Below are 21,474 nucleotides of genomic sequence, written 5' to 3' on the forward strand. Positions count from 1 at the left end.
AGACATGTTATCATTAAAGTCTTGGATGACTAGTACTTGCTATGCAAATGTGAGGACTGAGCAACATTCAGGGATATTATCTGCAACTTGTCTAGGATAGTTGAACTTTCCCACTCCATGTCATTGTTTTAGGTTACTAAGTATCCACAGGAATTAGGTCCACAGGGATCTTAGTCGTATATAAATCCAGTGGCCTAAGCAACTCATACAGACAGAAAAGTGAGATTGACAGTTTAGGAAGATAATTTGTCTTCCCTGCTAAGAGACCTAATGTGAATCTCATTTCTGCTAATAGACACAATCAAAATCTTTCTAAGCACATTTTCAAAAGACTGTGTTGGGTTACATTTTTTTTATTCCATTTTTTTAATGCACTGTCTCTGTTACATCCAGGCTTCCTGTCTCTTCCTGTTCTCTAAAGGTTATGAAGTTAATTTATCAAAGTGGTTTTAAACATGAAGTGGTAATGAATATTTACACATGCTATGTCTCTCTTTGATGACATAAAGTGTGAGGATTTATTAAACAATTTTCCAATTAAAGATAGTCTGCAAAGAACAACAAAAAATAAATAAATAAAATAAACCATCAGTGGGAAGGGAACATCAGGACACTTGGAGATATTAAAAGCTTATGAATTTAAGGAGTATTGACCTGCATACTCCTAAAAAAATCAACACTTTTCCCCCCCCCCCCCCCCCCCAGATACTGTAAACTTCTGTAATTACATGCCTTTTCTGTAGGTCTTGGTGGGTTTGTTTCCTGTGGCGCAAATTTCAAAGGATGCTTCTAGCTAAACTTCTGCTATAACCTCTGGCTGTTTTGTAATGCAAAAAAATACACTTTCCTGCTGACCTATGTTATATTTTGCAACAGGAGAAGAAGCATGTATGAGAGGGATGGTGTTTTGTTTTGGTGGTGGTGGTCATGTCTAGAGATGTCAAGAGCTGAACAAATAGTTTAAGTTCAAAAGAACATTTTTACTGGCCACTCAAAATCTGGGAAATGGTACTGTGAAGTCCTAGATTATTTTTGTTTTTCAATGAACCAAATATTTGCATACACACAAACATATAGGACTGGAGTCATCCCAGTTCTTATAAGGGAACCTGAGTAGTGTCAATATTCCTGTAAATGAGGGGACAACTTCACAGAACCATTATCAAGTTGAAGAGTTTGCCCCATCTTTTCCTACCCTTATTCCATATATTTTAAACATGAAAGGACTGTTGTTTCCTGTTTACTATAGCATTCACTTCATCTGTCGGTAGGAATATGGTGAGTGGGAGGGGGGTTCCATGATACTTCTTTTTAGCTCTAAATTGTGCTCATGTTCAAGAAATTTTCCAACCTATACAAGTTGTCAGATATACCCAGAGCTGAAGTATTTCTGTAACACTTTAACAAATGGTGAAAAAATATATATTTTTTTGTCCTCTTATATATCCAACACTATTCTTACTACTAAAAGGCTGAGAATGCTAATTCACAACCCTGAGTCATTGAAATAATTCAAGCAAGTACAATGAAAATTACGTATTTTTCAAACATCACTAACAAATACATACCGATGTTGAAATGCATCTAAATGCTTTAATTTCTGAAAAAGAAAAATACTTAATATTCAGATATGGTAAGCAGCAAATATTATCAGACTAGGTCCAAAAAATCCAACATGACTGTAGGCATTTTAAGCTAAAAAAAAAAGTGTGTTACGTCTTATGGCACCCTCTTGCTGATGGTTAAGCTACCACTCATCTATGAAGGTATAAAAATATACATTATACATAGCTGACAAGTTATTAGGCATTGCCAAGTTATTGCATATTGTTGCTCTATTTCAGCCCCCAGTAAAGCAGCATTATAGTTTTTTATGCTTCAATATCAATTTCAAGACATACTGTCTTCTCAAAAAATGATATGACAGGTCAAAAAAAAAAGTCAAGATCAAATGTCTAATAACTGGAGCAAGAAGTTTCTTCAGTAAAATGAATACCACCATTGTTTTTTCTAAAATTTGGTGGGTTTTCTTTTCTTTTATTTCATCCTCTTGTTTTTAGTTACGAAAGGCAGAATCTCAGTGTCAGCTTCGCACATATTTGTCCGAAGCTGATGCAAATGAAACTAGTTAATAGCTTTGGATAAAGGAAATAGATCTTGACAAACAAGTTGTTTTGTCAACTGTGTGACAAAAACACCGTGACTGATATATATTCACAACTGGGTTTATACCTAGATGCACTTTTCTCCTGAAGTGCAAGTGATAGAGCACGAAATGAGTTTACATTTCTTAAAGAATAATTTGTAGCCAAATGAACAATTCATGTGAGTTTACCTTCTAAAACATGAGTGTAGTATCAGACATTTGGCTTAGTCTGGTCAAAAGAAGTAATATACTTTCTACTATTCTTGTCATTGAGAAGCCAGTTGTCAGCCTGTATTTATATTAATGTAGATGCTAATGCATGGATCATAGCATGTATTTCTGAATTCAGAAATCTCATATTGAACAGGGTTGTGCACTGCAGTAGTTTGAATACAGGAAAATACATGTGATGTGGTCAGAACTGTGATTCAGACCACATCATTTTGATGTTTCAGACTGAGCATGTCCAGTCTGATGAAATCTCAACTAGGGCTTGTAGGCTGGTATGTAGTAATAGAGATTGCTAGCATTTTGTATCCGGCAACCCTCTGAAAACTGTTACATGACAGATTTTAAGCTCTGGAATAATTTGAGGTTGCATTTGCCACTGCAAGTTTCTGTAGTATATTAGGAAGACAGATGGGCAACATCTATCTCAATGATATATGGGCGTTGAAATGTTTCACCATCACTTTCTTTAATAAAATGCCTTTAATACAATAATAAACTTACAAAATAAACATTACTTAAAATTATTTATTTAATTAAATCTGAAATTGGTATATTAGTAAAATTGTGATTAAAGCAGAGTATAGCTGCTGGAATATACTTCATAGTTTTTTGTTTGTTTTTTTTTTTTTTTTATATATATATAAATATTAAACAAATAGGAATGATAACATTTGAGGAAAAAAAAAAGTTTGAAAAGGGATTACCTACAATTTCTGGCATTTTAGAAATTATCTCTAGTAATTATGTCACAATCTCACAGGTTCTCCATGGAGACCCTAACTGCCAGTAGAAAGACAAATACATAGCAGATAATATTAGTCTAAATTAAAACCACTGTCATTGTAATTGAAGGAAATGTGAACATAGGCAAATTCAACTCCCTGAAATTTAGAGCCATCACCTATTCAAGTCAATGGGTCATAATTGCAATGGATAATGAAATTTTAAAAAGCAGCAGAGAAAAAGATTATACAGTTAAAGGTTTAAATCCAAACAGATATATAGAATAAGTCTAATCTCACACCATCCCATCTCCCCCTACCAACTCTAACTCTTGTAATAGGTTCTCCTAGATGCGTATACTCACTTTGCGCTGCCTTTGCTGCCAATATCTTAGCAGCCTGATGGTCTTTGTAGACCTCCCCCATATCCTGCAGGCACCCCAGTTCAGGCCAGTCTATAGCAATTGCTGACATGATGCAATTCCAGTAGTTTCCAAAGGGAAGCTGACATCCAAAACATTTTAAAGGAACTGAAGGACAATTTCATTTCACTGCCAGGACTGCTTCTTGTACATAGAGGTACAAGGCTGCTGTAAATGCACCCCTTTCCACTCTCACTTTAAGAGAAAAAAAAAATTAACAAATATTTCAGTTAACTTTAAACAGATTGTCTGTGAGGCTAGTTACTGAAAAACATTAACAGCTCTAGTAATCACTGTTGTTTAGAAAATACTTTTCATATCTGAAGGAGTACAAACAGGATCAATTTAAAACTTGACCCCAACAGAAAAAACATCAGGCTATGAGACTCCTGCTTGGCCAACCTGAATGCATGAACATGTGATTTAGAGAGAGGGGGTTCCATTTCTTTTCTCAAAATAAGGACCCTTAGCCAGACTAAAGTTGGTATTATGTATGAAGAACAAGACTTCGGTCACTGTGATAAATCTCTAGTTTTGTTACTGATTTTACTGCTTTGCCACAGACCTCCAAGGTGAATGTAGTCAAATTCACAGCCCAAACTGTCTCAGTAGCCTATTTTCAGACCAGGGACTGTGCTTTCTTGCATGTGAAAGAGTAACTCTTTTGCAGCCATGCTGTAGCTCTAGGAGAGCTGGATTAGTTAAGATCTTTAAGATCTCTCATTTACCTTGCAGAAAAAAATAAATTACTCAGGATGCAACTTGAAGGTATTGCAGCTGGACTGCTCCTAATTCTTCCTTTAGAGGTAGCTCATTTTTATCTGCACCATGCTTTATATTTACAGACATTGTTATACAGGCTGGGGAAAAACATCAGACCTAGCCTTGTGCTTATCTATATACATCTGTTCATGTCTTTCAACATACCTGGAATTAGAGAGTATGGGTCTGACACCTATGCATTTCCATTAGTTCAAAGAGGACTGGCCTCCAACCAACAACAGTGCAGTCAAATTCATTGAGTTCAATAGAAATACCGCTTCTTAGTTCAGTGAATGTAGGGTTAGACTCTCTTATATTCAGATAAGTAATTAACAGGCAAAGAATAAACTGATGCATGTTCCTGAAGGCTTCAAGGAGAAGAATGAGAAAGGAGCATCTTTTACAGTTCAATTATCAAAGGTTAAAAGCTTAAGATATCTGATTACAGGACTTCTAAGCCTCATAGATCTAGGACACACCTGCAAGTTAAGCAATGAGAAGTCTTTTGTTTAATTGATTCTAATTAGACATGAAACATAGAGCTGAGCCAGGTGGTCATTGAACTGTGTCCAGGCTGAAAATCAGAAGTCATGTCTCATTTTACTGTTTTTTGTTTGTTTGTTTGTTTTCCTTCTGCATTTTACTGTCATAATCTGAATTTACCCTTATCTGCAAAAAGGTCTTAGCTCCTCTGCAAACTAACAGATAGATGTTAATATCAGTCTTTCCAAACTCAAACAAAGCAAAATCAATTTTGCTTCCATCATTTGCCAAGCCCACAGACTAATTTTATGTCAGCTTTTTAAGTCATCTGACTTTTTTCCCCGTTGCCCTGTTTGCAACAGTGAAGGGCTCAGCATTCCTTTCTAAAAAGGAAATTTTTCTTCATGCTAGTACAATACCTTGGATCAAGACATCTTCAAATGCTTTATAATCATGCAGTTACCTTGTTTCATGACAAAGGGGATTTGTATGCCTATTCATATAGCTATATTTTATACACATTGTATGTAATTCACGTATGTATATGTATGTAAAACAATACATATAAAAGTATGTATATGTATTATACAATTATACAACTTTAGATGTGGGTGCCAGCTAGACAGATGTAATCTTTCAAAGAAGTTACAGAGCAGGGTAAACGCATGGTTGTAAAATATTTGAACATACATGACTCAAAAATGAAAGTGTTGTCATCATTGTCCCTACTCATGTACAGAAAAAAATATAGCACACAGTAATTTTCTCAAAATCATTTATCAAATCATGAGCACAACTGGGAATAGGAGAACCTCGCCATTAGACACACTATATTTTTACCGAAGTGCTGTACTTTGAGAGATGGAGGGCATTAGAAAGGGGCACTGATACAACAGTATCCAGCATGAACTGCAAGTCTGCTTCTTCCTTTCCCTCATTTCCTCATTTTTTTGGCAGAATCATATTTTTTGAGCTTTTATATTCCCTTTGTAATATAGTGCTTCAAAACAAGTGTGTTGGAAAGTTAAAGTGCAGGAAGATCAATGAAGCTTTTTAAATGGTTTCTAAAAATGTGATAAATCTTTCCTCTAGTTTCTTCTATAATAAGCACAATGTTTAGCAAAGTAGTTAAAGCAATTCTGGGCTCCAGTAAATCTGACTTAAACTGTTCTAGCATTAACATGGGGTGAAACGTTAAAGAATTAGAGGCATATGTCTTAGCAACCTTGAGTCTAGAGCTGAATTATTCACAACCGATGAGCATATGCTAAGACACTCAAGGTATTCAAGGTATTTATTTTTTGTCTGATTAAACTGCAGTTAAGAAAATATATAAATAAAATAGTGGTAGTCTGTGATTCGTAATCAATGTTTATTAAGGTAGCATGGGAGTTTCTAACTGCAAACCAGATACATATAATATTTTCTTAACAGAATGTTAATGCACATTAAAAGCAAACAAAGAAAAAGAAAGAAAACAGAGTTATTATAAGTCAGCAGCAAGGGATTCACTGATCTTCTGGATTACCTGCACTATGTTAATATCACAGTTTTGCAGCTGTTCCAGCTATCTTTCAGTTGCTGCATGCACAGATGATAAATACAGTTAAATTAACACTACTTTTCAAACTATGTCACATGGTTTCTATAACATCAAATCACCTAAATAGGATGAATTTTTTAACATCTATTATGACTGAGCAATGTTAATTAATATTAAATCTATTTCAATAAGTATAAAAACAACGACAACAACAAAAAACCCTGAACATGTTAGATTTAATAGGTACCTGTTGGAAAACTATAATGTTTTTTCTGTGCTTGAAAACATTCATCTGCTTGTTTGTTACTGTGTGAATATGAATATTCTGATGAAACTGGTGTAGCTGTTGCTTTCTGTTGCTCTCTGTTACTCAGTGTTTTCAGAGCCTGGGAACAGATGGCACACCACCTGACTCTGCACACTCTAATGTAAGATTCATTGTGCTTCACAGGAAATCAAAGATCAAGCAACATTGCAGAAGGTGAAGCAGCACCTCAGCAACCAGCAACACAGTATGATACAGTCAAGTGGTGGAGCGAGAATATAGGGAGAGAAGGGGAGAGAGAGAGAGAGAGAATAAAAGCCAGAAAGACTTAGAAGAAAGAAAAAGAAAACTGAAACAAAAACAAAAACAGAAATCAATCTATCATTTTCTTTCTCTTCCCTTTCCCTTTCCTTTTCCCTTACCCTTTCACTTCTTTCCCTTTCCCTTTTTCCCTTTCTTGTTCTCTTTTTATTCTCAAGCCAATACTCAATTCTTTGGGTAAAGGACCAGCTGGTTCCAAAGAAGAAACATTAATCCTTAGGTTGTCAGAAGTTCAGACCTGCCAATCACAAACTAAATGCTTAGAAGCAAGAGTTATTTGATTTGCTTCTTTTCTTCAATTTCAATATAACAAATGCCTGTTAGTAATACTAACATCTTTAAAAATATTTAAAAGTTCATTCAAAATTTCAGATTGTTTTATACAGTTTATACAGAATTACAGTTTTTAGTCACCTGCCTATCTCCACTTGTTAGCTATTCACCTTATATTATCTATTCTTTCCTCCTTTTTATCCAACTTTCTCTGCCTGTATTTAGGTCTGGACCACTAAGAAAATCCAGAATTCATAGGTATGTTGTAACATGCAAAAAAGCCAATCCCTTCCCCAAACTCTAGGCTTTATCAAATCAATAGGGGGAATTAAACATGGGATGAAAGGGCCTTCTTTCAAAACACTCGTCATCCCTAAATCTTCTGGGTGAAAGCTGGGAGCTCTTGTCTTGGGCACTTCCACTAACGTCAAGTGATACAATTTCACATGAAAACTGAGGGGCATCCTGACACACTTACAAGCACATTTTCAGTAACTAAAAACACCTTCTATTCCAGCTGGCATTTTCAGGTACAGAGTATAGCACCAAGCAGAGCACAGACCATCCTTCATATCACTCACTAGAGATGGGTAACTATCTGAAGGGATCATCCCCTACTTTCTCTTTACTCAAATACAGGATTTTGCAAAACTCTATATGTTTAAAGTATGTATACATCTCACCTCCTTGCATCTAGGCCTGATCTGAATCTAAGTGAAGTAAATAGCAAAAAATGCTTTATGCTCATTTGAAGTTCACCAGTATAAGCCATGCAGTAAAATATCCAAGGACTGTGTGTTTGAAATGTGTAAAAATTTCAAGAAAGAAAAGTAAAAACGGCAGGGATCACTTGAAGGGGACACCTGGTAAAGGGTACTCAGCAAAGATCACATGCGCTCAGTCTTCAAACCAAAATTTGTATACCCAACCTGCACCTAGGTATCTAATGTCCATTGAATTCAGAGTGAAGTGGCAGTTAATTGCCTTTTGAGGATATGGACAAGAAGACTATCTATTCAACAGACTTATCAATGGCATCAAGAAATACAAGTAAGGTGGTACTATTACAGAACCGCGACACTAAAAAGAAGATCAGGCATCACACTGCAGAAAGACTACAACAGCCATGACTCCACTGCCTCTTTTGCTTATGTTCAGTCTCAAGAAAACCAGGCTTATACCTGTTGAATGTATGAGTTGTTATTTCTGAAGGGGAGGGATCTCCAAGAAGCACAAGTCCCCACTGCATCCTCTTAATCCTTGAGAAATCACAAGATGTTTCCAATTTTCCATAGCCTGTTTTGCTAGCTCTTCCCTTCTGCCCTTCTGGCAGAACTGTCCTGCTCTTTCAGGTCCGTGCTCATCATTCTTGGCACAACCAAGGAAGCAGGTGAGATTTAATTCCATTTACGAACCCTTAAGACAGGTCTACCTAGGATCTACAGTCATATGAAAAAGTACATAGCTAAAGAAAATAATTATTTTCCAACAGGGAGGAAATATATGTGAAGCTCAGTACATTGCAGTATCACACAAGCAGAAAGCATGCCAATCCTCTCAGAGACAGTTTAATACATCACAGAAAACAATGCACAAAACAACATACCATGTGTTTCACCATGCTGCATGGAGAACTGATGAGATGACCAAATTTATACTCTTCTATGGCATTCACTTTTGAAGCAGTCTGCTTGCCCCTACACATATGCTTTCTGGTTGAATATTTCAGCTTTATGCTCCAACTTTTTACAGTTATAAAAGTCCCTATGTTTACTGGAAGGATGCATAAAGTGGTGCCAACTGTAGCAGTGAAACACTTGTGCAGTACTGAGCACAGCTGATGTGCCATCAACTCCAGTTCACTGCAGGTAGGTTGTGTCTGAGAGTTTCACAATCATGTAGTTAGAGATTAGTGTAATTATTCTACCTGATTTCCTTATATGAATAATGTGATATATAGTTCCTTTGGTTGGGCACATAGTGAACAACAGTTTGGATAATTAAGCCTCAGGATTCATAAAGTAGCTGGAAATACAGGGGAATGTGAAGATAGTTGTGCTATCAGTATGATAATTATAATAAGAAATGTCATTGGTTTCATTTCTTCAAAATGCCTTTGTCCCGACACATAGCAATGATAATGGAAGTTAAAATGACACAAATTTTATTTTTATTACCAGTTTTTGGATGAAATCTTCACATACAAGGCACAGCTTTAAGCAAATGATTATCTGCAGATGGGTTATAGCTCTTTAACATAAAGTAACAAAAACAATATTTCTTTTGCCGCAAAAACGGCAGGCTTGGCACTCTGCATGTAGAATCAATTTCATATTACCAGTATACATTACCAATTATAGTGTAAGCTTTTCAAGTAATGTTTCACAAACTCCAGCCCACGTAGGACTCTACCCTGAAAAGTGAATTGTTTGAAATAATGATGTTTCTATAAAAAAATAGCAAATGAAAAACAGTTTGAAATATACATGGCACAAGGGAAGAAATTTAAATTTCTTCTGATAAAATCCAAAACAACTGAAACAGCAAATTCACCAGTCACTTCAATATAATTAATTTTTATATTCTTATAAAGTTTGCTTATTTACATTAATAACATTATTCTGTACTTCTGAAGTCACTATAGTAACTCAGTTCAGAAGTCTTGTAGCTGAACATGACATAGAACAAGAGAAGATACTTTAGTTTCATTTTATCCATGACTTATGAAGAAAAATACTCTTACAACAAAAGCATAAGGATTTAAACCAAAGTAGCTAATCAGTTTGGGAAGGAAAGACTTATCTATCAATATGATCGCCATTGTTATTTATACTGTGTTCTACCTTGCCCTGCAATTACAAACTATTTTTAAAGTTCAGTAAAAATACTTTAGGAATATATGCCTTGCTTAGATGCCAGAGTCACTTTATGGACTGAGAGAAGAATCCACTCTTCATCAACATGTACCAAGCTGAAAACAAGCTACACTGTATCTTTTTCTCTAGTGTTTCAATTCTTCATATTGTGTCAAAAACATGGGACTGTTAAGTCATATCCAAATACAAACTAGAGGGAGTTCTGTCTCCCCCTCATCCCTGCCCTCATCAGGCAGTTCCTCTCCTTCTTTCTCACCTATACTGGTATTTCTGTGATCAATAAATGAGCTAGTTCATGGAACTGAGACAGTAGAAAATCACTTTTTTTTTAGAGTCTGGCTGAAGATAGGCTTGTGGCCTTGGCTTGCTACATACTGCTGTGGAAGAGCACCCTGAGTTATGAGGTAAATTCTTGCTTATGCCAAAGCTTTTAGCCTACCTGTGAATTTCCAGGAATTTACTCTTTGTGTTAGTGTACAGCCTGCTGCTTCAATAACAGATGTAAAGGAGAATAGGAGGAACACTTTCAGAAACACGAAAGTTAAATTTAAAATTATGTGTACTTTGATATTTACCTGTTTTCCAAAAGTAGTTGTCATAGCACCTTGTTTCATTCCATCTACATATCTGAGCTCACACCATTTAGGATGTCTTATGAGTAAGTACACACTCTTTAAACTAGAGTCATTAAAAATCTAGGGGTACTGAAAGACATCAGCAACTTAAATATTGATACCTAGGTCCTGAGTCACCTTTCCAGAATCAACTGAATTTAGAAAGCTGTTGCATATGCCTGTGCTCTTCACCATCAACCTCAGCTTTCAAAAGGAAATTCATTTACTTTTTCCTCTTCTTACGGGGAATATATTTATTACCACTACAAAACAATTTGCACGTATCAGATTTCAAATGAATACAGAGAGGACTGGACTTGTCAGGAAGAAGTTGAGCACTTGTCACAAGCAGGACTATGTATTCAGTCCAGAGTGCTCCTTCTGCATCACCTTTCATTTGTACACATAGCAAAACTGAAGCACAGGGTTAAGGGATTCCACTGGTTTTTTTGTTTGTTATTGTTTTTGTTTTTTTAAATAAACTATACACTGACAATAAGATTTAAAACAACAACAACAAAATAAACAAAACATCACCAACAACAAACCAACAAAAATAACTAGAGGTTCTTTCTTGTCACAGGTATGTAGTAAATATTTCACCTAACCTTGGTGTTAGAGAACTTACTTACTTTGCTTATACATAGGGTGAAGCTATATACATAGGGTGAAGCATAGGGTGAAGCTAACAAACTAGTGAAGAATTTACCATGAGAGGATTTCAGAAGTTTTGATAAGGAATAATAGCTGGTTCTCTTATTCTAAAACTATTATTAGATCATCTTTACAGCACTGCAGCTAAACCCAACATAGGAATGCTGAAGAATGAGTAGATCCCAAAAATGGACTTTGTGTATTCCCCTGAGTCTTCAAACAAACATTTCTTTGGAATAACAATATGAATACTCACCTACAAAAATCTTTCCTGAAAAGAAAAAAAAAATCATTATTGTAATCATGTCTTTCTTTTTAGTAAATAATTTTCAGGAAAATAGCTTAATTGATCAGCCACAACAATGCCTCACTATTATCTTTTGACCCCCCCTGTGGGGTTAAAAATATTGAAAACTGTAGTATTTAACCCCCCTAACGGTCCACTTTCCTTTCCCTATAAAGACTTCCACTTGCCCCCTTCTTTCTCACTATTTTCTTTTCTCTGTCCTCCCAGCTGTCAACTGGTAACTGCTTTTCTTCCACTTTTCCTGGCCTACCCAACTGTTCTGCATGACTTACACAGATCTCCTATCTTCCTTCATACGTACCTCATCATCCACACCTTATTTGTCTTTCTCAGACAAATATTATCTCACTCCAAATATTTGTCTTTCACTCTATCAAGACAAAATAGCCTTTCTGATATCATGGCCAAAAGCAGACAATGACAGCAATGGAACACCACTATTCTCACTCACAGAAGAGGTTGTTCCCTGTAGGTGTCCAGCCCTGCTTCATGTCACCATGCAGGTTACCTCTATAGTCTAGACCAGATCTACTCCTATTGGGCTTTATCAACTCCTTGTAGCCATTGCTTCTTGCTTCCCAAAACACGGAGCGAGCAAAGATTCAGGACTGAATTCAGGACTGAATTCAGGACTGATGTAAAATCATCAGTCCCCAAGGATGTCAGTCCCCAAGGACATTTGCTGCCAGCTAGGATTATCAGTAAGTGGCAATTTCTACCTCCTCCTCGGAGGCTGAGATCCTGAACACTCCTAGTCTTTGTGTTGGCCTTCATACTAAAATGACAAATGAGTGCAACCATACTGCTAGATACTAGGTGGGGCATATAGATCTTTCATGATTTACATAGTCTTTATTGCTTGAACCAGTACAGAGGAAGATGAGGAGTTCAGAAAACTATGCTGTGCATTTTTTAAATATATTTATTAATTTTGCAGACAGTACTGCCTTTCTTCTACATTTTCCCTCCCAGGAAGAAATTATGATAATCAAATATGGGGGATGTCTGCCAGCAACCAGCAAACCAATGTTTTGAGATCCAGCAAAATATACCTAACATAGCTTCATACAAGTGTATATAGATTGAGGACTAAAAACCAGAAGACAATAAACATGGAAGGATAGCCTGTTTCTTTGACTCAAGATTTCTCTACAGACAACCAGGCAGCTCTGCCTTTGTGAAGAAAGGGGGAGGGAAGAGTGAATTTCATCCAGAGGAAACTGATAGCAATTACAATACCAAAAAGTAAAGAAATGAATACCCTCACCTCTTTGAGAAACAGCTTTTTCAGGATATATCCAGATGTGAGATTCTTGCTTCATCTTCTTCTCATTCTGACGTGTTAACAGTTTTTGTAGCTTTCGGCCATTCAAGAGTACAATTGCTCAACAAGAAACTTCTCTTTCATGAACTCCAAGACACAGCAACACTGCAAGCCTGACTTGGGTTCAGATTTCAGACAGACCAAGCTATAGAGAATGGAAATTATAATGAAAGCTTATAGGTCATGACAACTTGCTGTTGTTGTTATTTTACAAGTCATTTTCATACTGTCCTTGGAAGTTATAAACAGAAATATCAACCAAGAAAGCATTTTTTCATCCTGTGGAAATCATGATATAAGTCTTGTCTTTTCTTGTTATGTTGTCAGTCTGTTCTCTGAGAAGAGTGGTGACTTGCCAACTTTGCTTCTTGGAGAATAATGAAGTAAAGCAGCTGAACATCAGAAACAGAGCTCATGATGAGTTTGTCATTTGAGTTTAACAGCAGGGGCCCTGCACTTGGTAATCATTACTACTGCCTAATCTACTGCATGTTTTCTTAGTCAGTAGAGATTAGAGAAATGGTGCTTCAGACACCTATTGGGAATAGAGCTAAAAAAGAATCATGAAAATTATGTGTAAAAATAAGAATGTATAATATACACATGTTAATATTTCTTTGCTGAATGTTGTTGGCCTAGTAAAAATGCTGCTTGCTGCTATGCTGGAGCCCCACCTTTGGGATTTAACTGTAGACATTAACAACAAAACAGAGACTATGGGCTTTTGAGGCTTCTATAAATTTAGAAACTCATTGAGAACACTTGTCCACACAGGGGGAAGTTTTCTAGGTTACGTGCTTGGGATTAGGCTGCATGAGTGCCAACAATGTTAATGGGAGTTATTCTTGCCTCTGAAAATATCAGCCTAACTTTGTAATAAAGTAATTTCCTCCACTATTGGTTTAAACACATCATGCCAAATTTCTGACCTCAGTTACTTATTTGAAATCCAAGGTTGTTTTTTGGATCGGTTTGTAATGAATCAGTGCCTGCAGGCAAGAAAAACAATTGCTCAATAAAATTCAGAGACAACCAGTACATCTAGGACTAATATTGTCTGTTTCTAATACATATTTTTCCACCACTACACTCCATGAATAAACCACCAGTAGGGGACATTACATGCATTATAAATAGAAAGCCTGGGAAATAACTTCACAGACAAAAAAAAAAAAAAAAAAAAAAAAAGCTGACTGAACTGCCAGATGAATGAAACCAATGTTAACCAAGGTTAGTTTCTGGCCCTTTTCCTTGGGGATGGCAGAGCTGTTCGGTGCTACATGCAAGGAGGCTAAAATGACAAATGCCAGCTTTGCACTCCAGAAAGACTGGTATCTCTTGGGACATTGTGGCTTACCACCACGTTGTAGTGAACCAGACACTGGCCCACCACAGCAATCCAAATGGGCTGTGAGAGGCCATTTTGATGGTCTAGCAAAATTCACTAAGATACAGTGGCTCTGACAGATCAGGGAGGAGCCATGTGTCAGTACTTATGGTTGCAAACCTAGGTGAAACCTTGAAACAAAACTATTCATACAGTATAGTGAAAAAGAAAAACTTTTTTTTTTTTTTTTTTCCAGTGATACTACAGGTGAAGCCACTCACTTCTAGTCACTTAAGCATTAAACTTAATTCCATTATGATACTGCAATATAGCAAACAGAGGCAAACCTGGCACATTTTTAGTTCTATGAAACTATCTGCCTGGTTTGTTTATGTCTCATAAAGCCATGTGATATTCTCCCACTCTTTTTGGATTTCTGAAGACACTGTTAGCAGTTGCGATAAGTGCAATTCCACTTCCCAACATGGATAAAAACAATGCTTTAAACTGTTCAGATCACATAAATGTGAGCTGTTTGAACAATCATTCCCATACAGCTAAGAAAGAAATGTTATTTAATATTAAACTTATCTGAAAATGAATGAATTTTATTTAATTTAACTAAATATTTTATAATGCTATAATGATATTTGTAGTTTTGATTTCTGCACTATGACCCTGCAAAAAATGTACTCAATTTTTTGTGACAAGTGCATTTTTCATCAGAATTACCATGTTAACGGAAAATACGTGACAAAATCTAACTTAAATGCTATAAGCATTTTGGGTATGCATAGTGGTGAGCATCCTGGCCTTGGTCCAGTGGAGCACAAACTTAAACATAACTATATTTAACTTTAAACACAAGAACAGTCCAGAATGTATACTACACCTGTATATTGTACAATCCACTCTGGTCTCCAGTTGACTTGACCCTTTCCCATGAGTGGAAATACATTCAGCAGGCCACCACACATCCTGCTTCCGATTAACCAAGAGAACATGTTCAAGTCACAGATACACCCTGATTGTCTGTATATCAGTATTACTCACAAAGACAAAGGATCACTCCTGCATCCCATCCCAACGTGTGGTTAGAAGCTTGCTGACTAAGGCAAATGCTTGGGAAGGAAGAGTGCAGGTTGCACCTCAGAGCAAGTTCACACCATAGTATAACATTTACAATGTAATGGATTTTTTTAACCATTTTTCAACCATTTACCACAACTGTGGTATTGTCCCTCTTGCACTTTGGGGTGTGTTGAGAGAGGTTACCCAGGTGCTCTTGCTTGTAGTTTCCAGGGGGAAAAACAAACAAACAAAAAGACTGTCCTAGTCATAATGCCACAACCAAATCTGCCAGGTAAGAGCAACACAGCTACACAGCAATGGAACAGACACAGAAAAAAAATATATATATATATATATTCACTTGTATGATTTATTTATTTACTTCCAGCAAAAACATACTCAAAAATGTTTACTTTTCCCACCAAGGTGATTTTCAGTCTTTCAGTGTGTGCATCAGTGTGTTTGTGTGTATGTTTGCTATTTCATATCTCTTCCCAAACCTAGAAGTCCATATCAGGAAAAGCTGTGAGACTCATATGAGGCCACCAAAGAGAAGAAATGGTTAAAGGTGTCACACAGATTATTGATCATGCAGGAGAGATTGTTGTGGTGCTCACAGTTGCTGGGAAAAGAAAGAAGTATCTGTATTTATTATGCTGTTCAGCAAAATGTCAATTTGAGAAAATTAGAGAATTGGCAAGAATTAGAGTTAGTAGCAAGTTAGCAATACTAAATTTGTCTGCTGGGAAATTTGCCTTCTGTCAGTTTCCCAACTAAAAACTGTGAAAATACAAGTTGACTAGACTGAGCAAAGAAGAACCAGTATTTCCAAAGGGGGATGTTGCCTTGTATCTGCTGATGAAAGACTAGATCTTTGGTCTTCAGTCTTTTTACAGTATGTTATTTATGGTCTTCTCTCATGTCAGTCCTTTTATCTCATCAGGTTTCACATGAATTATTCACTGAAGCTCTGGCTATATGATTTGATTGCTCTTCTAGAATGTATGTTAAATTTAGTTATGCTGCACTTTTCTCAGTGAAGCCTTATTACTGAAACTCACAGTTTAAGATTCAGTCCCCTCCTCCCACCTTCCAACTGTTTATTTATTTATTTATTTTTATTTATTTTTAACAGGATGCCAAAAACGCAGTGCTAGACAGATCCTCCATTTATACTCTGATGCTGCATTTTCATCTAGGTTTTCACCTCTCAAAAGGTCTCGAATGTCTTGAACTGTGTTCTATTCAAGTGTATTTCTTGTGGGATGCCAGCTGCTTTCCTGGCATTAGGCATGGACGTTGCTGCTAAATTATGCTCTCTAACACGGTTGCTGACATCTTGAATGCAATCTTTATAACCCTGACCCCCCATCTGAATTGAGAGGCATGTTGTGGATTATTCCTGTTCTGGCCCATTCTTTCTTGCTTTCACTTGTATTGTGTTAGATAACTGAACTAATTGCTGTGACTCAAAAATGTCACAACTTCGCATGTAGGGGCTTGCTATCTTCTTCCCAGACAACCAACATCATGAATAATGTTATATCAGCAAGGTTTGGAAATAAGCATGATTTTAAAATATTCTTTCTAACAGTGAAACAAGAGGTTATTTGAAAGATACCTCTTCTATTGTTTGCCTAATGAAAATTTTATATTGGCATATAAACATTTTGTATCTCTTGCTGCCAATCTTTTCAGGACTGCAATCCAAATCTGAAAAATCTGCCCTCTGTGAAATCAAAAAAGACTTTTTGCATAATCACCTACTGAAATGAGGGTGGTCAATAAATTCTGTTTGTGAATCTAATGATTTAGTCAAGTGCCCTCACCCCCTGAGATTAGCTGTGCTCTGCATACCTGAATTCTCCACACAGGCAGAGCTCTGAGCTTCCCTTCTGACCCAAGTGTGGAGAATGTGGCTTTTCATAACACCTTCAGCAAAGAGTGCCTTGGAAGAGTAAAGAATATGACATACAAAGGAAACAAACGATTCATATTAATTGCAGTAATGCTTCAACATTTTGATGAGATTTGAATTTTAATGCTTGGACTACCCAAGATTTGCATTATGAAGAAACATACAATGTTCTTATCAGGAAGGATACCTGCAACTAACTTTCTTTTAAATGATTTAATACAACTTTCTTTTGTTTATAATTCCAGTTTGAAATCAAGAACATCTACAACCCCAAGCATCAATGCTCTTCAATATCTAATTTCACAGTTTTCTTAACACATATCTCATGTTATTTATTATAGTCAGTGTCACCCCAACACCTTTGTCTATTCTTGCTACATTTTAAATGGTTTAGCTGGCAAGACATCAATCATAAATCATGAAACATATTTTAACCTCAAGTAATGTCACTTTAGAAAGAAAACAAGTATTGTATGGACTAATTGGTTACATTACTCACATCTATAAGTGATAAATGCCTGTTCTGGAAAAGAAAAGGCATTTTTTGTTTGTTTGTTTGGTTGGTTGGTTTTTTATGTTGTTTGTTTTTTGTTGTTGTTGTTGTTTTTAAGTTTTGGTATATAGCAATAGACAGAAACAAAAATTTCAGTTTGTTTATGGCCTGGAGCAACACAGCTATTGATAAGTCCTGTACTTTTAATACAGGAAAGGCTCTTCAGAACTAAGCTTCATTGTTCAGAAATATATCCTTTGTTTCATCAAAGGAAAGTATATTTTTCCTGTTATATTTCAATCACTAGGTAAATGGAGAAATTATATAATTTTAGGAAAAACTGAATTCCCTCTTTTAGGGACAAAAAAGCCAGAATCAATGTTTTCATTTACTTAGTGTATTTTAAAGCTTCCCCTCCTGTAAGTTACCATATACAAATGTTTCATCAGTTGATCTTCTCTGAACTTAATTCTGATGCTATAACAAAACAAAGCTATTTTTAAAATATGAACCCATATGTGAATTGATAATGCGATTTTCACTCTCTGGTGTTAAAGAACAACATTACATCAATAACAAACACACGATGAAGAATTATAAGGAAATTAAACATTCGGTTAAAAAGTGCAAAGCAAATATATTTGGGAAAGATGACAATCATTTCTATAATGAAATTTTAATTCAAAATAAAATAGATAATTTTACTTATTCCATCAGCTCAATTGTACTGACCACATTAACCAGGTGATGCTCATTTCATTTTACAGGTAATTTATTGCAACTGCAACACTGACTCTGAGATGGTTCACAAAAATAATTTACCTTAAGTAAACACCATTTGCCACTAATGATGGGGCAAAACAAACTTGCAGAGCATTTATGAACAGTAACATCTCTCTCTTTCAGTACACATTTGCAAACCGATCTCTGTTGTTTGCAGATGAATTAAGCATGGCTTGAAAAATCATTAAAGCCATCTGCTTTGATGAGAAAAAAAACGGCTGTGATCATTTTATTGCACTGACAGAGGCTAGGGACCATTTTACAATATTTTTTAGCATCATTTACCCTAAATTTGACATCCTGTCTAAAAAATGAGCAGTATTACCAGTTCTCATTGTGCCTATTTAGAACTGCATTCACAGAGAAGGCAGCTTACACAGGTGACTCAAGGTATTTGTTTTGCTCGTCTCCAACAGATGGATGAGCCTGTTTTTCAGCCATTAAAATCTGTAGTTACAACAAACTAAATGTTTATGGGTCTTGTGGAAAGCTTAATCTTCTTCTGAAATGATAGGAGCTAATAAGCATAAAAATATCATCAGTGTTTTCATTACAAATTAGTTCCCATGGTCCATTTAAATATATATATATATTTTTTTCCCAAGAATGCTCCACAGTTATTCAAAGTGTAACAAACCAGTAGATTAGTATAGAAGTTTTTTACTATCCAAATACATACTTTTGAGACCAAATCTATCTCATTTATCTAGCAACTTCTAATAACTTTCAGAATCTTAATACTTCCTTTTTTCTAAAGCCTTATTTAAACTGTTTTCAGTAGATTTTGTCTCAAATAGCTTTCAACAGTATTTCTCTGACTGAATTCTACTATGAATGACTCACCTGAAACTCTCTACATTATTCGCAATTACAGCATTCCTCCACCATTAACACTGTCCTAGTCTGTATTTAGCTTTTCTATGACTGAATCTACTATATTTAGCAAACTTAGAAAAAAATGCTGATGATAAAGCGAAATGCCTTCTAACATTAAAGGAGCCATATTATGGTGTTTTTATCAATTACATAAGGAGAGTGGTGGATGCACCACTTAGAAAATGTAACTTTTTCCATTGGTATCCTAAACAGATACCATAGGCCACATAGGGACAGAGATAGGAACTGAGGAAAGAGAACAAAGAAGCAATCTGAGGCACCACAGAAATTCAGGGACAGACAAATGACTTTTTTTGGACCTAAGCTGGAAATCAGAAATACCTGGAAGTCTCTGGTGCTGTCACAGATAAAGGTACAAAGATATATGGCTACAGTTGCCAGCTTCACTCCTTGCACTGTTCCTGCTACAAACTCCTTTTGGTTTAAAGAGTTCTGTTTCTTAACATATTTATGGTGCTAGTCAGATGTCTTTTTGTTGTAACCATTGCACTCATTCCAGTCTTTTTGCACATAATAGACTTCACAGTCTCCTGATCACTCTAGAAAAAACAGGTGCTGAGTATTCCTTTCTGTACATCCATTGTAGTTAAAGAAGCTTGTGGAAGTAACTAAAAAAACTAACAAAGCACAACACAGTGTCAGGACTGATGGTTTTCAGTTTCTCCAGGTGACAATTTCGTTGGTCCAGTTTAAAACCATGTGTTTTTTGTGCCTTTTTTTTTTTTTTTGTGACCATATCACTTCCTCCTGCAGTAGGTAAAAACATTCAAGCTTTTTTTTTTTATTATTATTTCCAATTCTGATCTTCACAGTGTAGTAGAGAACTTCCTTACTATTAGGTCTGAAATTCATTATCTTTTGAATTTTATTCTATACATTACACTGATTAAATTATTTCCAGGAGTATTTTGATCAACTTCCATTTTGATAGTCATCTATCTTTGTGTCATCGTCCTTTGTCAGAATATTTTCATTCTTATGTTAAAGTTATGATTGTAAATACAAACAAGATAACCCAAAGATAATGTATAAAAGAATTCTACTACTAAACACTGTTGATCCTACTGTATAGTCTTTCAACATTCCCATTGCCATCTTTCCTTTCTTTACCTGCCTTAAAAATATTCTAAAAATCTTTATCATCTATGTCTTAATAATTGACAAATGTAGTTTCATAAGTTTTACTGTCTAACTTTTCTGTCTTAATGTACTGCTTTTTGGTGTCCTCGCTGATCACATTTTTAAAGGTTTTGACAACTTCTGATGCAGTCATAATGTATTTATTCAGATGATGATTTGTCCCAACGTAATGGACAACCATATCCTGAAAATATAGTCAGTATTCCCCTGTAGCTGCATGCAAACTGCTGCAAGGTTAGGTGGTTCAGAAAGATATAACAAATAAGGAGTCCTTGTTCATGTGTACCTGCCATTTATTCACTTATGACTCTCCAGTTCTCTTCCCTCCATTCTTAGTAATTTCTAAATATTCTCTAATCTCTACTCCGTCAATAACCCTTCAGCTCTAGTCACAGAACAATCCATTCCTCCTTGTCTTTCTTTCCACTCAGTCTACCTCTTTTCCCATTTGTTTCCCTCTTCAATATTCTCCAGGAAAGTATGCATACTCCTCTATTCATCCCCCACTTGCCAGTCCTCTGCCTTTCTCTTTTGGTCATAACATTCATGTGTTCTATGGATATCAAGAACCAGGTTCTAAAAATCAGACAATATTTTGATAAAAGCTATTACATTTTCAGTACTTCTGGGATGCTTAGGTGCTTTTCCCTCAACCCCCACTGGAGCGATTTCTAGATAAAGTTAGTTTTCATAGGAGGCTGAATAATTAGTTTCTGTGTTTAATAGCAATACACTTCATTTAGGAATATCAGATCAATGCAAAAAGGAATATTTTTCCCATTTTGCAGCCATAGAACTTGAGTACAGAGAAATTAATACCACGGTCATCCCCGTAAAGTAAGTCAGGTAGGATCAGAATGGAAAGACAAGTCTCTGGGCAAAAGAGCATTTTGGGTCATTCA

The sequence above is a fragment of the Anser brachyrhynchus genome (genome assembly GCF_964034855.1).
Source record: "Anser brachyrhynchus genome assembly, chromosome: 2".
NCBI classification, from domain to species: Eukaryota; Metazoa; Chordata; class Aves; order Anseriformes; family Anatidae; genus Anser; species Anser brachyrhynchus.